General features: G+C 47.4%; 1 long non-coding RNA gene and 1 pseudogene across 1 annotated transcript; both read right to left on the bottom strand.

The window, feature by feature from the left end:
- Positions 1–3,739: 3,739 nt before the first annotated feature.
- LOC101579420 lies at positions 3,740–4,387 on the bottom strand (annotated as a pseudogene).
- Positions 4,388–4,389: 2 nt separating this feature from the next.
- Positions 4,390–19,920, bottom strand: LOC111816581. Its single transcript, XR_002820938.1, has 3 exons — positions 19,842–19,920; positions 11,491–11,497; positions 4,390–4,403 (listed from the first exon to the last, which is right to left on the bottom strand). It is a non-coding gene; the product is annotated as an uncharacterized LOC111816581 (long non-coding RNA).
- Between the last annotated feature and the right edge of the window lie 1,855 nt (positions 19,921–21,775).

Below are 21,775 nucleotides of genomic sequence, written 5' to 3'. Positions count from 1 at the left end.
AGAGACAGAGACAGAGAGAGACAGAGAGAGGGACAGAGAGGGAGAGAGAGAGGAAGAAGAAGAAGAGGAGGAAGAGGAGGAGGGGAGGAGAGAGGTAGGGCAAGGTATAGTCTCCAAGGAGATGCTTTTGTGACCTGCCCCCTTCATTGAGGTCCCATCCCCTAAATTGTCATCCCCTCTCGAGAGTATCAAAAATTACGACTCCATTAATTGATTACTGCTAAATTAGAGCCCTCAAAATCCAGTCACCTTCCAAACATTTCTGAACATTGCAGCATGGAGGGCCTAGCCTTTGATATATGACCATCTGGGGGATGCTGTAGATCCAAGCTATGCCACTAATCCAATTGGACCAGGGTCCCACCCTTCTGACCACACTTAACCTTATGGTCTCTTTCAAGGCCCTCATTCCATCTGTAGTTACCTTAGGGGCTACAGATTCAACATAGAAATTTCAAGGGAATACAAATACCCCGTAACACACTAGATGGTAAAATTGTCTACTTGTGATTTCCATATTTATTATGTGTTATGCAGTAAATCTCCTAGGTGTTCTTATAAAATGTTATACAAATAAAATTCATGCTTCTAAAAACTATAACTAGTATTGTAAGTATTTCTAGAAGCAATGATAACCCAGTATCTCTACCCATTGAAAAAAAATGTACTTAGAACAGGGTTTATAGGGTCTATAAGGTCTTATTACATAGATTGGACTCACAGTGAGTCTCCTGTTTTCAGCCTCCCAGGTGCAGGGCCTACAGGTGCGCACCACCATGCCCAGTCTCAGTCACCGTCTCAGCATGCCCCTGGGGCGGGCCAGCATGGCATTCCAGAGATCAACCCTAGCCTCTGTGCTCTGCTGAGCTATCTGGCCGGCCCCCTCTACCCACTTTTAAAAACGACTCACATGCAATTTCCCTCTATTCACAGGATTCTCTGATGAGCACCAGGTTGGCAGAAAAACCAAGGCTACAGAAACCCAGGGGTCATGGCTAGTGAGTATCAGAGTCCAAGGCTACACCCACCTGCCTCAGCTTCTTTCTTCTCTTGTGACAAAAAGATGTCCTCTTCAAGGTAGGTCTCAGTTGTCTTCTTGTTATTATACATTCAGTAACGAAGCCAAGATCTCACACAATAAAACCCCCTTGGCTTCTGTATTTGTGGTGCTGGGGAAAGAACTCGATGTCCTTAGGGGAAGATGGTTGTAGGAGAGGCTCTGTTTGGCTGCCGCAGCCTCCTCACGGCCCCAGTGACCCAGATGTCAAAGTCACTCGAGATGTGCTAGTCAGTTCCGCTGCCTGGCCTCCCAGAGTCCAGGAGGGCCTCATGCGTGTCTCCATTCCTGGCTTGTTAGAGGGCACTGTGGCCTCAAGCGCCATCAGTCACTCTTGGATGCCTCCTCTCCTGAGGCTGGGTACACCCGGCACGCCTCTGTCATGCATCCCGCTGAGGTGGCAGGAAAGCTTCACATCTTGGCCGCCCCTCTGCATCCTGCAGGGCTGCTCGGAGCTGGCTGTGGCTGTGTCCAGCTCCCAGGCCTTCTGGAGCTGATTCTGGGAGTTCTTGCATCAGAACCAGTCATTCTCCTGGGAGGACCAGTTCTCCACCACACACGCAGCTCTCACCTGCTGCCATCGGGCAGATGAAGCCTGCCTGTGTCTCACACTGGCCTGGCCTGGCCACTCTCTCTCTCACGCTGAGCAGGACAGCATGGACCTCAGGCTGCCCTGGGAGGCCTCCATGGTTCAGAGCACTGGATGGGCACTCATGTGTGGGTTGAGAGTAAGCGATCTTTCCACAGACAGGTTTTTATATTATTTTATTTATTTATTTTTATTAATTTTATTGAGAAACAAATAGCAATGAGACAGTTTCAAAACTGATTAGTGGGACAGTTTCAATAACTAATACATTGCATATTGTTGTCTTTGTAGTGGTATTCATAGTACAAGATGCAGACATGATATCCTATCCAAACACTTTAGTACAAATCTTTCTTCTCATTGAATTAAGCGAAAGTAGCTGTATATCTATCCTATTTTGTATACACAGACATAAAATGGTCCTTCCTTTATAGCCACTTTTATTGTTTAGTTTTGTCAGAGATGGGTATTCCATTGCCATTTAAATATTGTAGGTGCATGAATTCAGCAAAATAACCCAATATAATCCAGTAGTCCATAATAGTAGTGGGTTATCTGTAGGACTGGTAATGTCAGAAGTTGTCGACTTGAGCCTTTTATAGCTCAGCATATTAATATGGCTTTACTTTTTATACCTTATTTTTATACTTTTCTGCTGGATGGTTAAGATCAAGATAAAGCCAGACCTATATAACAAGAAATGTAATTTTTGTATGTGACAAGGTCAGTCAAATCCCCTCAGGATTTACCCTGAAGCCCTGTACCGCAGTTTGCAGATCCTTTGTCAGTGTCAACCATGTGGATGAGTCACGGCCATTGCTTGGCCAATGTGCTCTCTATGAAAGCCTGAGAGAATGTTTTCTCTCCATGTGACTCTCCTTAGGCACACTCTACATCATCGATCACTTTCTTCTGTGGCCCTATAACCTCCTTGTCATAGGACTGTCCTGCTACAATATTTTATATGGTCAGGTTTCTAAATTTCTGTGTAAAAATATATAATTGTTTATTTCTATTTTTTAAAATGTTAATTTTTTTTCTTCACATTCTGTAGGGATTTAAAGTTTAACATATCAATACTTGTTGGAAAATACCTGTTCCATGTTATGTCTAAGATGTTCGATATTCAGACAGATAGTGAGGTTAAGCTCTACTGCCTATGTTGTAGGGTAATAATATCATTAAGCTTCTCTTCTGGAGGGTTAACAACTTAAGTTTGCTGACCAAAAATTAGAGAAAAGAAGGGCTGCAAGGACAGCCAACATTTTGGCCCTAACCTTTCAAGGTCAGTGAGGAGCTTGCTCTCTGTGAAGCCTGAAAGAATGTTTTCTCTCTGTGTGGCTCTCCTCAGGCACATTCTACATCATTGATCTAGAATTACATAGGAGAACCTGTACTATAACATCCTGTAGCTCAGTTGTGCAGACAGGTTTTAACAGGGGCCCTCTACGGGTGGGACAGAGTTGACTTGGGTTCCACCTCCAGCACCCTTCTGTCACTAGCAGTCAGGGGTTAGTCCCTGTTGCCATGGTAGCTCCTTCCAGAAGGAGGTCACTGCAGGTGTGCTTGCTGCGAGAGGGGGCGGAAGTCAACCCTCCATTCAGAGGTGACTCGGGGCAGAGATGTGCTCCTGTCCCCTGTATTTCTATCAGTGAGGACTTTATGAAGGTAGAGCAGCACAGGCTGTAACATAACCCACAATCTCACGCTTTAATGTTAACTGAATTTCAGAGCAGTAAAATATGCCTAAGAATCACAACGGAACAAAGCCCTGGTCTGTTTTAAAATTATATATGTGCTTTATCCCTTTAGACAGACTAATCTACCTTAAAATATGGGTGGATTCCCATCTAAGACCTTAATTGATCTTCTTAGGACAAACATTCTTTTTAAAATATTTTATTTATTTGGTACAGGGTCTTGCTATACAGCTTGGACTTGTGGTGGTCCTCCTGTCTCAGCCTCCCTAGCGCTGGGATACAGGCATGCACCACCATGCCTGGTTTCAGTGGCTGGCACTGAGGCCCTGCATACGGTACCTGGGATTGAACCCTGGTCCTTGTGCTTGCCAGGCAGGTGCTTAGACCACCGAGCTATCTCCTCAGCTCCAGGGCCAGAATTCTTATACCCAACTGTAAGTCCTGCCTCTGGCTTCTCTTCTGTGCTTTGTAAATCTGCACATCTTTTTGAGGACCATGGTGAACCTTCCTCACAGTGAATTACCTCTCCATTGTCACTAAGAAGTTGTTATCCCATTTATAGCAAATTTAGCAAGCTGAAAGCCTCGCAGAGTGGTCACTACAGAGATAGTCCAGTGTCTCCATAAGATCTGTGAGTGTTTCTTCTAAATATATGATATTAGCTCCAAGTATGAGGCCAAATTCTCCATGTGGAAAACTCCAAATTTTGCTCCCAAGTCAGCTCCTTAACCGTATGGTTCGGGCAGGGGGAGATAAGTTGGCTTGAACATTTGATTGAAGAAACTTGAGTGCTACTTTTCAATCTGTGACAGTCACACGAATACCTAGCAGGGCAGCCATCATGCCTACCAGCCTCGTGCCAGCCCCCAGCTCCATGGCAGAGCGGCCCTTGAGCTCCACAGGGCTCATCTCCAGGTTTGTGGACAGAATGACAGCTGTGCCCCAAACCCCTGCTGCCATCCCCAGCTGCCTCCAGTCCTGGCAGACCCAGATGGTGTGGTTTGCAAAGGAGAAGGTGGCGAAGGGCTTGTGGAGCTTCAGGAACCTGCTCTTGGGCCTTGTCCTAGGGCAAGACCTGCCCAGAACTGGGGAGAAACCCCTGGCTTCCGGGCGGAGGCATTGCCTGCTGTTTCTAGTGGAGAACAGAATGGGATGGGGGCTCAGTCTCCATAGCTCCTTCTCCAGTGGACCCTCCCTGACCCCAATTTATACTCTGTTGCCTGGGCCACAAAGTGAGCTCAAAGTCAACCTGAATTGCACAGCGAGACCCTGTCTCAAAAAGACAAACAAAACAAAACAAAACAAACAAACAAACAAAAAAAAAAGAGGAAGAAAAAAGAAAAAATAGAGTGAAGTGATGTTAGACAAACATCTTTCTGTTATCTTCCCATGAAATTTTTCTTTCACATACAGACAGGTTAAATCAATGATTCCCTTATTTGTGGCTCTAGAAATTCGCCTGGCATGGTGGTGCACAGTCCAGCACTCTGGGAGGCTGAGGCAGGAGTCTTGCTAGACTGAGCCAGCCTGGAACAGTGAGACTTAGTGAGACTCTGTCTCATAATAAAAAAAAATTAAAAAAAAATTAAAAGGGCCAGTTAGATAGCTCAGAGGACTAAAGCACCTGCTTAGGCAGACACAGGGGTCACGGATTTGATCCGTGGCATGCTGTGCTGGCCTGTCTCTGGGGGCGCTCTGAGCCGGTGATTGAGACTGGACGTGGTGGCGCACGCCTATAATCCCAGTGCTTGGGAGGCTGAAAACAAGAGAATGACCATGAATTCGATCTACGTAGTGAGACCCTGTAGACCCTGCACAAAAAACAAAAAACAGAAAACAAAAAAAAAAAAAAACAAAACAGGCTGGGGATGTAGCTCAGCACACACACACACACACACACACACACACACACACACACACGATCTATCTATCTATGCATGTATATATGTATAGGCTTAAGCAGTGTTGGAAAATCTCTTTTCCATTTTATCTTCACAAGAATATTTTCTGCCTACAAAAAGAGTGTAAAGTCGGTAGTTCTCTTATTCATATTTATAGAAGTCAAGAGACTTCTCGTAGTTCTATTTTGAGAAGCGAGCCTCAAGACGCCAAGACGCTGGAGTGCTGCCCTCTCCCGTCAGCTGTGGGCTGCCTCACTGGATATGATCCTTGACAGGGAAGTTGGCCGCGTTGGATGGTTTAGTCAATATTATTTCAAAAATTAATGCAAAATTGTTTCTTCGAGCTCCACTGCACGAGGCACAAGGCTCCCATCGAAGCACGGAGAGGGAGGGGCCCCCACTGGGCAGTGGATGCAGCACAGGTCGAAGCTGTCACTCCTTGTCCCCTCTCCTGAGTGATGTTCACCCTCCGCAGCTGCTTGGTAGATTAATGCTGTTTGTTCTGTTATCAAACCTATTTTATCAAAAGTAAATCTTCCTCAGTTACCTAATAGCCTTACATTTTTTCCCAAGTGACATAAAGCCATTTACGTTTTTGTGAGTTTGGCAAGGAAGTTCCTCTTTCTCCTTCGCTCAAAAAATGTGAAATTTCCCAGTCTTGCCTTGCTGAAATTTATTCCAGTTGTCTCCTTACTTTAGCAGTGGTTTTCTAGAAATATGCAAACCACCTGAGTGCAGGTTATTGAGTGAGGTGGTCTTCTAAGCAATTAAGGAGCTGCATGGGACCTTCCTACTGGGACAGGGACAGGCATTGGCTAAATCTGCTAATGTCTTGTTTCCATGAACAGTTCAAATCCTTGACTCTAAGCTTACTGGATTCTACTTCTAGCTTATATTTTCTTTTCTTCTAAGAACTATCTTTAAACAAAGCAGATAAAACAACCCATGGTACAACAGCAGTGTTAAACATTTAGAGTATAGAATGAATTCCATCCTAGCGACCTGGGTTCATGATCAAAATGGCCTGCAGGCAGCCCAGGCAGTGGAGTTGGGAGGAGCAAGGGCCGGTCCTCTACAGACTCACCTTGCTCCTTGGAGAGTCTGTCACACTCATGTGGGATGTCCAGGGAAGAGCGGGGTCTTCCGTGCTGGGAGAACAGTGGGGAGACCTCATGTACACAGGTTTAGAGCTTGCTGGGAAGAGAGACTTGTCAGCCGGGATGCTTGATCGAGAAGTGGCCTTGCTGGTGGTGTTGGAGAGGGACCAGCCAGGAAGGAGGATGTTAAAGGCATGGACTCACACAAGGATAAGTGACTAGAGATCAACCCAAGGGAGAGAGCCCGGGGGTGGGGTAGGGTGGGGTGGGTTGGGGGAGGAGGGTCTCAGGAGGTGTGGGCAGGCCCATGAGAGACTAGGACACAAGTAGGGGCAGGGATGACTCGGAAGAATGGGTAGGAGGATTGAGGGGTGGAGGAAAAGTTTCCCAAATGTTGACAGGAGGAGAGGGACAGGCTAGGTGCATGGGATCATGGGAGTTTTGAGAGAAGGGGACCCTAGCAGTGGATTCTCGTAGTGAGCGATGAGCAGAGAAAAGATGCCTTGTAGACTGCTGGGGAGGCAGCCCTGCTGGATGCGTGGGCGAGTGGGGACTCAGAGGCAGCTGGAGCTGAGAGGTTGGGTCACATCTGAGGGCATGTGTGGCGGGGGATGGACTATGTAAGGGGGAGAACACTGAGCTGAGCGATGACATGTAGCCCGGACCACACAATCCTCCAGGGAGGAGAGAAGGAAGCGTCCCTGGGGACGATGAAGGACCAGGCCACATTGGGGAACAGGTGGGGTGCACAGAGATGGGAGTGTCTCAGAAGGTGCTTTGCTGAGAGGTGTGGGAAGCCTGGCACTTGGGGCCAGGAAGAGAAAGCGTCCCAGCGAGGACTGTGGGGCAGGCAGAGACCACACTTCTCTGTCAGGAGGGGGCAGGAGAGGTGGAGTGTCATGGAGGATGCTTATGCCAAGGAGAATGGACAGACTGGTGACAATAAATGGCCTAGGGCAGCAAGAGCAAAGGTGTGGGGGCAAAGGTGTTCGTATAGAGAGGTGAACAGAGCCGTGTTATGTGACTGAATCAGTCACTTTCCCATCCCCAGGACAAAATCTTGACAGCCACAACTCACAGGAAAAGTGTAGTTTGACTCACGGTTTCAGGGGGCTCAGTCCACGACTGGCTCCAAGGCAGACGCATCAGGGCGGGAGGGCTGAGGGCGAGCTGCTGCCACCCTGGCAGCCAGCGAGCAGAGACGCAAGGCGGAGCCACGAGCGAGAACCCGTCCTTCTGAACTGCACCCCCACGATTCCACCTCCAAACCCATGACACTGCTGGGGGACATTTGATACCTAAACAGTAACAGATATCTCTTTGAGTCCCTGGATCTGTGAACATATCAGGAGTGGGTTGCTGGATCATGTTATTCTATTTTTAATTTTTTAAAAAACAAAACTGCCATAGTGCTTTTCACCATGGCGATGCCATTTTATGTTCCCGCCAACAGTCCCCAAGTGTTACAGTTGCTCCATGTCCTTGCCAACACGTGTTTTCTGTTAGGTAGTAGTCATCTTTTTGAGTGCAGCGTGGTGTCTCTTCGTGGTTCTGAGTTGCGTTTTCCCAATGCCTAACAGTGTGAAAGGTCTTCTCCAGCGCTTCCTAGGAGGAGCATGAAATATTTTTGAGGGCACCTTTTGGGGAGGTTATTTTTTGGGATAGATGACACTGACAATGACAAGGCCTAAAGAAAGAGAGACAAATTCACAATGTCAGGGAGGAGGACAAGGGCAGGGTCTGTAGACATTTTAAGGGCAACGAAGGAAAACTCCCCGTAACTACATACAAATTTACCATAGAATTGATGGCTTTCCCCCAAAGCACAAGCTCCTCCAGGTCCCAGGGTAGGAAGCAGATCTCTGGAGTAACCTACCACTATCCCTGTTAGGAAAACTGCACTTTTTATTTTCTTTGAATTGAACGGAGGACCTCACGCCCGCCAGGCGGCTACTGTACCACTGAGCTAAATCTCAGGCCCTGAGCTTGTAATTAAAAATAAAACTCCCCAAGTGGAAATCTCCAGGCCCACGTGGTTACACTAGAGAATTCTATCAAATATTTAAGGAATTAACACCGGTTTCGCGTAATCTCTTCCAGAAATGAGGAGCGTGGAACCCTGTATTGCAAGCCTGACATGCACTGTGTGAGAAGAGGAAATCAGAGGTCAGTTTCTTCTGTTATTTTAAATCCATACATTTTTAATGAAATTTTAGCAAATAGAATTCTGCAAATGTATAAGAGGATCATACACCCTGACTGAGTGAGGATTATTCTGGGATTCAAGCTGATTCAGTGTTTGAAAATTAATCCATATAATCCACCATATTAGCAAGCTAAAGAAGAACAATTCAGATGATAGTATCAATTGATGCATGAAATGTGTTTGACCAGATTTAATACCTTCTAATGATAAAATCCCACAGGCAACCAGGAACAGAGATCTCCCTCAACTTGGTAAATAGCATCTACTAGAAACAAAACACAAACACACATGCAGTTAATGTCACACTGAAGCAGGGTTTTCCGCTGTGATTGGGAGCAACTTAACCGTTTTAGCCACTTCAATAAAGGAGAGAAGAAAACTAAAGGTCCATAGATGAGAAGTGTAGACATGATGCTTTTCTTATTGGCTGATGCTGTGATTATCTCTATTGGGAAGCGCCCCAGTCTACAGAAATATCTCTTGGAATAAATAAATGAGTTCCACAAGGTCATAGGACAAGTGATCAAAGTACAAAAGTAAACCACATTTTTACATACTACCAGTGAATATAGAAAGATCAAATTAAAAATGCAATATGATTTTTAAAAAAGGAGAGCAAAATTCATAGGTGTAAATCTAACAGAACATGTATAGGACTTTTACTTTGAAAACTACAAGTCACTGACCAAAGAAATTAGAGTACACCAAAATAAATGGAAGATACGCCATGTTCATGGGTTGGAAGAATGCCCATGGTCAAGGAAGCTGTTTCCCCTAAGCTGATTTACAGAACTGACATAATCCCTATTAAAGTCACTGCCAGGTTTTGATAGACATAGATAACATTATTGGAAAGTTTATACAGGAAGGAGGTGGAGAACTAAAAATGTCTTTTTAAAAAAGATGCGTAAAGTAAGACAAGTCACCTATATGACCTCAAGACTTTGTGTAGCTGCAAAGGTAGAGGTGGCATGTGGAGGGACAGACACAGGTCAGTGAAACAGGCAGCCTCACATAAGTATGGCAAATTAATATTTTAAAGCAGACGTTGCGTTTAGAGAAATTTTACAAGCAAGGGGCAAAAGAGAGCCCTTGCTTACACAGAGCAAGCCTCTCTTGCTTGCAGTCTCGCCCCACGGTGGTATGTTTATTGTTCTGAGGACTCTTGAGCCAAACAGTGCAAAAAATGAATCTTGGAGCAATTTAAGACGATGCTTAAGGCATCGAAAGGCGATGAAATTTACCTGTGCGAGAAACATATCTGGTGCAGAATTAGAATTCTATAAATTCATGTGGTTTTAAAAGTGGACTGGAGGGCCAGCCAGATAGCTCAGTGGATTAAAGTGTCTGCAAGCAGGGGCAGAGGTGGTGGTCTGATTCCTGGGCCTGCTGTCCTGGCCCACCCCTGGTGTGCTGAGAGGCGACTGAGACTGGGTGTGGTGGCGCATGCCTGTAATCCCAGCTCTTCGGAGGCTGTAAACAGGTGGATCACTATGAGTCCAATCTAGTAGTGAGGCCCTGAACACCCTGTAGACCCTTCCCTAATATATATATATATATATATATATATTTGTATGTATTTATTGTATCCTGCATGGGGCTTTGCAGTATGCATACATTGTGGAGTCGCTAACACGCTACTTGATAGGCGTTGCCTGATATGCCGATCAGTGGTACACTTAGAAACACTACTCTTTCGCAGTTTTCAAGACACAATTCTTGTTCTTAACTAGGATTTCCTTGCGGTAGTTGATTGATCTCTTGAACTGTAGAGATCTCCTTCTGTAGAACTGAAATTTTGGGTCCCCTGACCACTCGCATATCAGCCCTGGTAACTGCTCCATGCTCTATTTTAATGAGGTCACCACTATTAAATTTTTTGATACAGGGTCTCACTACACAGTTCAGACTCACGATCCTCCTGTCTCAGCCTCCCCAGTGCTGAGATTACAGGTGAGCATCACCACGCCCTGTTTTGGGGCCAGCATGGCGTGCCTGGGGTTCCGGAGCCAGCACAGCATGCCGTACTGGAAATGGAACGTGGGTCCTTGACTTTCCAGGCAGGTGTTATGCTGTGGAGCTATCCCCCCGCTTGGTGTCACCAGTTTGAGCTTGCACTTGTATGAGTTCTTGTGGTATTCATCTTTCTGAGCCTGACTTGTTTCACCTAGCATAATGTCCTTCGGGTGTGGCTAAGTTGTCACAGGTGGAATGATTTGCTTCTTGCTTAAAGGTTCAACATCACCTTATTGCAGGGAAGTATCTCTTTCTTTATTCATCTGCCCATGGGTGGGCATGTTTTAGGGTCTGGGTGTGAGGGTCCCCAAAGACTGGCAAAACCAGTCTTTCCTGCTTTAAGTTGTTTGCCTCAAGTATTTGGGCCCAGCAATGGGAAGCTAGGTAACACCATGTGGCTTGTGTACACAGGTTTGTATGTTCACGTGTGTCTGGGTATCTAGGCTTGCCGTGCTGCTGTGCAGGTACACCTGTGTTTCTGTGTCCATTCCTATGTTGTCTCTTTTTCTGGTGTGTTCATTGTGCATGTGTGTATGCTGCCTGTGTGTGTGTGTGCATGCATGTGTGTGCATGTGTGTGTGTGCATGAGTGCATGTGCGTGTGTTCGTGTGCGTGTGTGTGTAGGGAGCTGGATGTGGAGGTCTGGGACTGAGGCCCTCCATGAGCTCCAGGCTTCCCACCGCTTGTCGTTTGGTCTCAACCAGCTCGTGCTCCTTGTAACCCAGCTCCCCTGTGTCCCGGCCTGGGGCGACTTTCTTCCTCTTCCTGCTGGCTGCGCACAGCATGGAACTCCCTCTCTGGTGACTGTGTCAGGGGCACATGATAGGTGCCAGGCAGTGCTTCCTCGATGGAGTTTTCATTCCTCAAAAATCCAGTCAAGGGAGCAAGAAGACAAGCTTTCTGAGTCAAGCTGTGTATTTGCACTCCTGCCCTGCGCTTGCCACAGTCTTACCATTGTGTCCTCCATGTGTGGCCACCCAGGTAACTGGACAGAGCTTAGGAATGGAGGACGGAGGTGACGTTCGACATAACTTGAGCCAGAAGAGTGCAGGGAAGCTTGGATTCTGGTGAGGATTGGGCTATATCCGGTTGGCATCTAGAAAAGCATGTTGCTGAAATACACACAGTCTTAGCAGCTTGGCAGCAAGAGGGCAGGGGTCTGGGCGTGACCATGTCTTGACCAGCAGTGGCTCCATTCGCCTTCAGCCTGTATTTTTTTAAAAATGTATTTGGTTGTTACAGAGTCTCACCACATTGCTCAGACTCATAGTAATCCTCCTGTTTTCAGCCTCCTCAGCCCTGGGATCACAGGCGTGCACCACTATGCCTGGGCTCTGCGGCCAGCTCAGTGTGCCCTGGGGGCGGGGTTGGCGCAGCATGTGGTGCCGGGGATCCGTGGTCCCTGAGTTTGCCTAAGCAGGCACTTCAGTCTGCTGAGCTGTCTTGCCAACCACCCCCTCAGCCTGTATTAATGAAGCCGTAGGGATGACAGCGTGTTCCGTGCACGTAGCTGGCTCTCACTCTTGCTTCCGGGTGGCTACATACATTTTAGGTTCCAGTGTTCTTTGCTTTTTTGGGACATGCAGTTTTCTCTCTGTGAATGGTATCAAGCCCCAGTAACCCCTCACATCATTGCTGTAGATGAAACAGAGGGCCAGAGTGTCACTGTGGGAAGTTCAGTGTCACCAGCCTGACCACTGAGGCAGCAGCAGCCTCGGTTATCAAACGGCTCTGGCACCTATTTCTATTCTTAATAGCTGCTCAAAGGAAATACACAGAATTTGTGCACCATGGGGTTCCCCAAACATCCCACGTGCAGGCCAGCTAGGACTGCCATCCTGTGGCCTTAACCAGACCTGACAGGTAGCCCAGCAGTTTGCATTTGTGGGTACATTGCTTGGCACATTTCTTCCTTGTAAGCATTTGCTCCTAGCTCCGTGAGGAAGCCATAAGACAGAAGCTCTTGGTGGCATTTCCAGGGGTTTCTTTGAGTCAAGACCACAGATAAAAGTCTCCCACTTGTCTGGAAGGGTCTTTCAGTTTGAATGCTGGGAGGAAGGTGTGGACCATGGAGAAGACTGCACCAGAGACGGGCCTGCAGCGCTCATCCCGAAAGCTTCGGAGGCGCCCATGTCTTCCATCAGCGGCTTTCTATTTTCACATCTGAGGATTATAATCCCCTTATGCTTGTGGCTGACTTGACTTTCCAAAGGTCTCAAGGTAGCTTTACAAAAGGCTGTTGAACAAGCCTGATGTTTGGTGTAGTGGATCCTGAGAACCTGCTCTTCTACGAAAGGAGCAGAATAATGGCAGAACATTAGAAACCCACTATTGCAGACCTCTGGAAATGACCCAAAAGCACTCATTCATGGGCAAAACAAAACAACAGAAAAACCCCAAAGCCATAAAAAGCTCTGTAAAAATACCAGGGTGTGCGATGGTTCAGGGTGAGACTGTTCTGTTCACCAGCTCAGAGGCCTGAAACACACACACACACACACACACACACACACACACACACACGTGCGGATAAAGTTCCATCCTTAGACTGGAGTCAATTATTTGGACCAGAAGCAACCTGAAAAGGTGTCTATTCTCATGGTGTATTTTTTGCTTTGTTTGACTCAGGGTGTAGCTTTGGGTGGGTGGGGTACCATCCTATCCCACTGCTGACCATGGAAATAGCTCAGCGGCATAAGTACCTTCCTGGCAAGTGCAAGGTCCTGAGTTCAATCCCCAGTACAAAGAACCAAACCAAAACAAAAAAATCTGTCAACCACAGCTGTGACTATATGAGGTAGCAATTTCAGCTGACGTGAAAGAAGCCTGCCAAGACTCCCTGGGGCTCTGGAGAGCAGGTGATCCACAGGGTACTTGGCACAGTACTGTTGCATTGCTGGGTAAGTGCAGGGTTGTGGATGTGGCTGGTAAGGGCGTGGGACTTGAGGAGACCTTTTGGAGGCTCCCGAGGAGGAGCCAGATGCTGGAGCTGACTGGTAACCGTGTTCAAGTTCCTAGACATGACTTTTCAAGCCATTACCTCAGTGGAGGGGCTCAAGATGCTGAAGAACATCTTCTGTCTGATAACTGACTGACCACTGGATGGTACTGGTCAAGCCTGACTCCTAGGAAGCCAAGCTTAAAAATAAAGCCAAGAATTCAAAGGAAAATCTTAGCAAAGGACTCAATACCACATGACAAAGTCCACCTTGCTTATGGGTGAAAAAACAGAAATTTGACACTAGCAAACCAAATCTGGCAACATCTGAGAATGGTTATGATCAAGTAAGATTTGCCCCTGAAATACAAAATTGCTTTAATGTCTGAAAACCAACTAACATTATTAGAAAAAGGGGGAAGCTGCACGATCGTCTCAATAGATGCAGAAAAATCACTTAGGTCATCTGTACCTACTCATGATGCAATCTGGCCACAAACTTGAACAAAAAGGGAACCTCCTCTACATGGTAGAAGGCATCTATAAAATACCTGACACTGTAGAAAATGGTAAACAGTGGAAGATCTTGCCCCTACGACCCAGAACCAGGCAGCCGCGGCCTCTTGCCACTTCTCTTTAAGATTTGCTGGCGGCTCAGGAGTACAGTCGGGGGAGATGATCAATAAGGGCATCCAGATCGGAAAGCAAGAGGGAAAGCTGACTTCAGTTACGGAATCTGTGACCCTCATGTAGAAAATCCTAAAGAGAGCACACATTAGAACAAATGCACAAGTATAAGGTTATAGGATATAAGATAGAGGGACTGAACTACAAAAACCAGGTGCATTTCCATGGAGAGAGAAGGCTCGGAAAAGGAAATTAAGAATAAAATACATCAATAACGTTAAAAGAACAAAATACTCAGGGATAACTTTAGCCAAAGAAGTACAAGAATGATATTATATACTTCCATTACCATGTGGCAAAATTAACACAATCGTATCATAGATTTATACGCAAAACTAATAATACAGAAGTTAGAGACGAAAACTTAGAATCTTTCAGATCTTGGGTTAGGTGAGATATTTTTTAGACATGATACCAAATTTATAGTCCATACTGCGCATTTAATTTGGCTTCAGAAAGCATTGAAAACATTTGTGTTGCAAAAGAAATGAGGAAGAAAAAGAAAAGATAAGAGATTCGGAAAAACTATTTGAATAACAAATAACATAGGTTGTTCAAAAGAAATGGAAAATTAAGAGGTTTAGTAGAAGAACAATGCTAATTGATAGCTTAATGGCTTGTGAAAGAGTCCAATTTGAAATCAGAGGTTTGCATTCCCCTCTCTGCTTATCTATTTCTTACCTTTTTTTTTTTTTTTTTTGGCCTATGGCTGCAATTTTCTGAGCCTGGGGAGTCATAGTGTCCGCAGGAAATAGTGGTTAGAGGTAAACTCTCAAGAAATGACAAGTTTTTGCCATAATAATACAGGACATGACCTTATTAACTTAAGATAAAACACACCAAGCACCTCGGGGTTCTTTGTACATATTAAATATTGAAAATGCTATTCATTATTAATCATTAATTTATTATATGGAATCTGAAAGGAGAGGAAAAGTATGATCAGGTCCCCTTTTAACTCCGTGATCATTATAAAGAGAAAAATAGAATCCCCAAGTTCAAGGTCATAGAACATTTTTAACAAGCTAAGTGGTGATACAGTAGGAAAAACTGGAAATGCTGCAGAGTGAAGATTTATTTTAGCGCTGTATTTTATTTTAGTCCAAATGTGTACCTCAGTCTTGCTAGGGGCTACGGTAGGTGGGTAACAGTCCTCACAGGAAGTCTGTCGTGTTTTATTCATTATGAGCATTCATCAGGTCCTGCTGAATTCTTCCTTTGTGCTCCCCAAACCAAACTACTTACATTATTTCCGTGACTCATAAGTTCCCAGGCCTCTGGATCGCCCCGGGTTGGTTCCACTGGGACAGTTCCGTTTGCCGGGGCCTGTGGGTGAACTGGCCCATGGGCACTGAAGGCCCTTGCATTAGGCACTGGTCCCCAGAGCAGGCCACCGTCAGGTTCCTTCACGTTTGTCTTCCTGGGGTCCCTGTCCTGACCACTGACTGGCTCTCTAAGCAGCTGTATGGGGCAGCATCTGCGCCCTTAGCTAAATCTGGCCTGTTCTGCTCCGGCCCCTCACGGTGACCCCACCCGTTTTGAGCCCCTCCCACCCAGGAGCCCCCGGTTTCTGGACGCATCAACAGGAACTGAGTGCTGTGGAGCACGGCCAGCTTTGTTGAAGGTCTGCTGATCTATTTGCTTCTTTAACTTGATGACTGAATACTAGGAACACGCAGGGATGGAGTTCATTTTGGCTGGCACATGCGCTGTGATTATTTTCAACCCCTCTTACCCCTGTCCCCTCTCCCCCAGCCCTTTCCTCGTGTCTAATCATCTACCTTCTATTTTCCTGTTACCTCCCATTTTTTAAAAAAGATTCCTCACTAGCTCATTTTGCTTACTGTGGTGGTCTCAGGCCTGTACATTTTCCTGCAAAGGCAAGAATCTGGTTTAGCTACTGCGCTCCCTACACACGCCTTTAGAGTAACATCTAGAACACTGGCATCCTTGGGTGGGCCTGCCGTGGCTGGAAGTGAGCACTGTGCTGGGCTTGACCTGAGGCAGGAGATGGACACCAGAGGGGACAGGAGGCCAGTCTCTGCAAAGCTTCTCCGCGTCTGCCTGGAGGTCTCTGAGGACAGAGGCCACCTGGTGCCCACAGAGTCCGGAAGGAGCACTGGGAGAAGCTGGTGACAGAGGAGGCGCCCCCTAGACCTGCAGCTGAAGGTGGAGACCAGGGACCTGAGAAGCGGAGCTGCTGTTCCCTCGCTTGCGCCTAGGGGGCACACGGCGCTCTCTTTAGTTACAGAATTGGGAGAGGCTTGGCCTCCCTGCCAGGGCGACAGGTGATGTTGGGAGATTAGAGGAGGACCCTGGGCAGTGTGTGTGTGTGCGCCCGCGCACGTGCCTGTGAGCTGGGCATACAGATGATTGCACAGGGAGGTGTGCCCAGGCCGTGCGAAGGAGGCTCCCCCGCACCTTCACGTGCATTACGGTCACACGCACGCACGCGCACACCGGCACTTCCCACCCTAAGGCTTCAGTGTTCGCAGCTGGTGCCAGCCTGACAGGTGGGCTGTGATGTGAACGCCCCACCCTTGGGTGCTCAGTGTAGCACCTGCGACCTTGGCCCTTAGCACCCAGTTCCCTATCCCACTGGAGCTGCGGCGCATACTCTGAAGTCTGGCTTATTGTCATCAGGATTTGGAAAGGGCCTGCCACTGGAGTTTGGTTTATTTAAGGCATGAATAACGAGGCAGTCACAGCCCACTACCCCCACCTCACTGCCTCTCTTGGGGATTTTGTTTCGTACCTGTAGGCCATTAGCGTTGTCTCCCACAGGCCGCAGGAGAGGGATCTGATAGGACCCCGCTACAAGTGACGGACACAGCCCAGCCACAACCTTGCGCAGTCCTGGGGGATGCTCTTGCTAGGGCAGAGGAGCACTGAAGGTGGCCGTGGGTGGCAGGGTCGTGCTCTGAGCCACAGGAAAGGCCCGCAGGGCAGTGGCTCTGAGACATGGGTGATTTGTGTTGCTGGAAGTGGGCTTGTCTTGACAGGCTGGCCCCTGTGAAGCTTAAAAATCCAAGCAGAGGGTTTTGATGACCTGTCTGGGAAGCAGAGGTCTCACTTCACAGCAGAAGGTGCCTGGAACGGGGAGAAGCCAGAGAGAAGAGCCAAATGGTTCTGAGTGCTGACCCGAGGCGACATCCGTGTTCCAGCTCCAGGAAAGGGGCTGGCGCACCGGGGAGCCCTGGAGAGGCTGGGTGTGATGTGGAGAGGCTGGCAGGGATGCCCAGGGGGCTTCTGGCTGAGACATCTCAGAGGCAAGAAATGCCAGGGCTGGAGGGGCCTGGGTGGGGAGGAGAGGCCCGGGCTGTGCTGGGTGAGCTGCTCTGGGTGTGCTGATGGAGAAGAACACCCTGCCCCGACCTCCCCTGAGCCTCGCCCGCTGGGGCCAGGTCTGCACCAGAAGCCCATGATGTGGCCGTGGGGAGGACAGCGGGCTTCTGGAAGCAGGACCAGCATTTCTGGGTGGAGGGAAAGCCCCGGCCTTGCCTTTGGACCCCAGGGCCTCGCTGCCTCTCGTCTTCATGTTACCCGCTCTTGCCCCGAGCCGGGAGGCGACCTCCCTGTGGAAGGCTCCTGGCATTTCCATTAGTCCTTTGTCCCAGCAAGCAGCGCCCTCCTCCTGGCCACAGAATCGAATCCCAGCGCCTCCTCCTGGCGGCCTGCCCTGGGTCACTGTGCCTGCCACTGCTCTCAGCAGAAGGGAGACTGTGGGTCATGGAGAACGTTGTCGCGCTGGTGGCCACTGCACCGCTGCTAATGGAGCGGAGCCGAGAGGGTGGCGAGGCCGCGGGGTGACCCTGACCTCCGTGTCCCCGGCTGGAGCCCTGGCTTCTTCTGCCCGCGCAGTGCGGAGACTGTGGGAAACAGGCCGGGAGCAGGGCCCGTGGCAGGAACGGTGCAGGGCGGGGTCCCCCCAAGCACCCTCAGACCGCGCCCTCGGGCGCCTCATTCCCCAAGACCACGTGCTGAGCACCCCGTGCGGCCCATCCTGAGACCCAGGCACAGCGGCCCAGACGTCCCGCGTGTCCCGGCCTCTGCTGCCCCCTGCTGGGTGCGCGCTCCACTGCGGCCCAGCTCGCCGGTCCAGGAGCCCCGGTCTTCTGAACTCAGGTGTCTACTCAGAGACACAGGGCTAGGCCGGCGGAGCCTCTCTAGAGCTGGCTGGTTTGTCTCCTACGTCTCAGCCCCATTCCTGAGCACCTGTGGCTCCCCAGCTCCCTTACCCTTGGTGGAGGCAGAGTTAATGTAGTGAGGTTAGGATTAGATTAGGGTTTAGGGTAGGGTAGTTTAGTGTTGGGTTAGGGTTAGATTGGGTTAAGGTTCAGTTAGGGTTAGGTCAGGGTTAGTTTAGGGTTAGGGTTCTGCCTCCTGGCCTAGATCACAGAAGAGGCTATCCCTAGAAGCTTTTAAAGGCATTTCTTTATTTCAGTTTTATTTTATTTTGTTTCATTTGAGACAAGGTCTCTGTATCGCTGTGCAGCTGAAGTTGGCCTGCACTCTGTGTGTAGCCCAGGCTGGCCTGGAACTGGAAGTGATGTCCTGCTTCAGCCTCCTAAGTGCCGGGCTTACAGATATTTGCCGCTACACCTGTTCTCATTGCCTTTCTTTCTTTTTTTCTTTCTTTTTTTTTTTTTCTCGATATTTGAAATTTTATTGGTTGTGTTGAGGATCATTACATTTGATTTACTTTGTATCCAATTCTTAACACACATACCAAAAAAAACCATGGATTGTTTTCCAGTTATTCCAGTGACTTTCCAGCTTCAAATTTAGAGGCAAATTTTCCGTAGAGGATTAAGTACCAGCATCTCCAAATGCTGACCGTGTTACTTAAGTCCCACCGATTCACAATTTTGTATCACATACAGTACATATTCAAATTTTTGATCTTTCACAGCACATTAACAAAATGAGGCAAACCAGACTACCACTACCAAAGATGTTACAAAGAGCACACGATTCTGACAGGGCAACAATTAGGATGTAGTTGTCTTTAGGAAATAATTCTACTAAAAACATGGAATAGAAGTCATTTAAGGTATCCAAGACATATTAAATGCAGGACTGTAATTCCAAATTACCATTTAGTATGCTTTTATTGCAGGTTATAAAACTAACCCCCGCCTATGGAATGTTAAGCTGACACCCAAGACAGTCAAAGCCTGCCAAATTCAATATTGCATGATTTCTGGTTGTACCAAAAAGTAAAAAACCAGAGAATGATTTCACCCTAAGAAAATCATTTACACTTAAAAAATGCGATGAGGTGGGATTTCCTCCTTTTAAAAAATGTTTCTAGAGCTACTAAAAAACTTGCATTTACAAAATAGTTGATAAAAATATTCCTCTGGATTGAACAAGAAAGGAGACAGGGAACACTGATAAGACATGGTGTGTGATTGATCAGACGTGGCTTCTTCCTCTTCTGCTTCATCAGAAGCTGCGCTCTCCTCATTTTTAGTTTCTCCATTTTCGCAGGTAAATCTGCCTTGGTTTCTTGATTAGCCCCTTCAGCCTGTTTTCCCTTGGCTCCCCCTTTCCCTTTTGCTTGCACTTTTTTGTCTGAAGACTTATCCTTTCCTGCTGCCTTTTTTGGCTTGGTTTCCACTTTAGCTGCAACAGGTTTAGCCAAAACCTCGCCGATCTCCTCTTGGGCTTCTCCTTCGCCGCCCCTTCGGCTGAGCTGACCTTCCTCTTGGGCATCTTGGTGGCGCACGGGGCAGCACGGGGTGGGGGCATGCTGAGGCTGCGGGTTGAGGTGCGTGGGGACTCATAGAGCTATGCAGCTCGACCGCTGCCGTTCCTCCGCTGCCAGAGCTGCTGGAACCTCATTGCGTTTCTTTCTTTTTTTTTTTTTTTTGCAGTAGAGCAACTATTTTATTTTATTGAGAAATAAATAGCAGTAAGACATTTCAAAACTGATTAATAGAACAGTTTCAATAATTAATACATTGTACATTGTTATCGTCGTAGTGGTTATCCATAGTACAGGATGCAGACAGAATATCCTGTCCAAACACTATTAGTACAAATCTTTCTTCTCATTGAATTAAGCAAAAGTAGCTGTATATCTATCCTAACCATTCTGCATATACAGATACAAAATGGTGCTTCCTTTGTATCCCCTTTTTTGTTTACTCCTGTCAGAAATGGGTATTCCATTGGCATCTAAATACTATAGGTGCATGAACTCAGCAAAACAATCCAACACAGTCCAGCAGTCCACAATAATAGTAGGTTATGCACAGAAGTTGTTGACTTGTGCCTTTCACAGCTCAGCATATTTAATATGGCTTTACTTTATATACCTCGTTTTTATACTTTTCTGCTGGATGGTTAAGAACAAGAGAAAACATGCTCTCAGGCTTTCACTGAGAGCAAATTGGTCAAGCAATGGCCGTGACTCATCCACATGGCTGACACTGACAAGGGATCTGCAACCTGCGGGTTACAGGATAAATCCTGAGGGAACTTGACTGACCTTATCAGATACAAAAGTTACATTTATTTATTTATTTATTTATTTTTTCTTTTCAAAGTTTTATTGATAAACATATAGCAATGAGACAGTTTCAAATCAAATTGAAAGTACAGTTTCAACAAATAATACACTGCATATATTCTTCTTAGTGGTTAATTGCTGTACAAGATGCAGACTTGTGATCCTACTTACAAACACCATTAGAAAAAATCATTCTATTCATTAAGAGAATGCAACTATATATCTATCCCAACCACTTTGAATACACAGATACAAAATGGACATTCATAGTTATACCCCAATTTTTTTTTTAAGTTCCGTTGTTGAATATTATAGGTGTGTAAACTCAGCAAAATATTCTAAAAGAGTACAGAAGCCCATAATAGCATTGGGTCTTCTGTTTAATTGGCAATGTCAGAAATTATTGACGTGAGTCCCCCACCTCATTGCGTTTCTTATAAAGATGTATCTCTCAAACGAGAAGAAGCTGGAGACAGGTCACCACTAAAGGCTTGTGTCCCCAGCGTGCCAACTGACTTCTCAGGTGGAGTGGAGGAGTTGGGCCATTTGTTGCCGGGACCTGGGTCCTGGCCAGCAGTAAGGCCATGGAAACTGGGGTCACGAGACATGCGGGACTGTGGAGGGCACACAGTGGGCAAAGAGAAGGTAAAGGGAGGGCCAGCAGGCTACCCTAGGCCTTGTGGGGTGAGGGTCCGCTCAGGAGATGCTCAGCACCCCGGGACCCTGTGGGCACAGGCGGCCAGCTGTGGTTGGAGCTGAGGGAGGTGGGGAGGAGGACTCCATAGTGAGCATGTTTCGTGGCTGGGGACCCATGAAAATTGTCACACAGGGGGAGTGAGGGGACAGAGCTGGAACCAGAACTGGGAGACCAGGAGGCTCAGGCATTTCTAGAACTCAGGGAAGTCCTGGGAAGAAGTCAGTCTTGCTGCAGAACCAGGCTGGAGCCTGGGAGGAAACGTCACCATCGCCTCTGCTGTCAGTGGTGAGGCCACCGCAGCTGAGCCCCAAGTCCCCCTTAACATTGGGCAGAGCTGGGGTACCAAGCTGGCTCTCTGCACCCTGCCAGC

Source organism: Octodon degus, unplaced genomic scaffold (assembly GCF_000260255.1).
Source record: "Octodon degus isolate 3935 unplaced genomic scaffold, OctDeg1.0 scaffold00035, whole genome shotgun sequence".
Classification (NCBI taxonomy): domain Eukaryota; kingdom Metazoa; phylum Chordata; class Mammalia; order Rodentia; family Octodontidae; genus Octodon; species Octodon degus.
The sequence above is the reverse complement of the archived record's forward strand: the minus strand, read 5'-3'. Positions and strand labels throughout refer to the sequence as shown.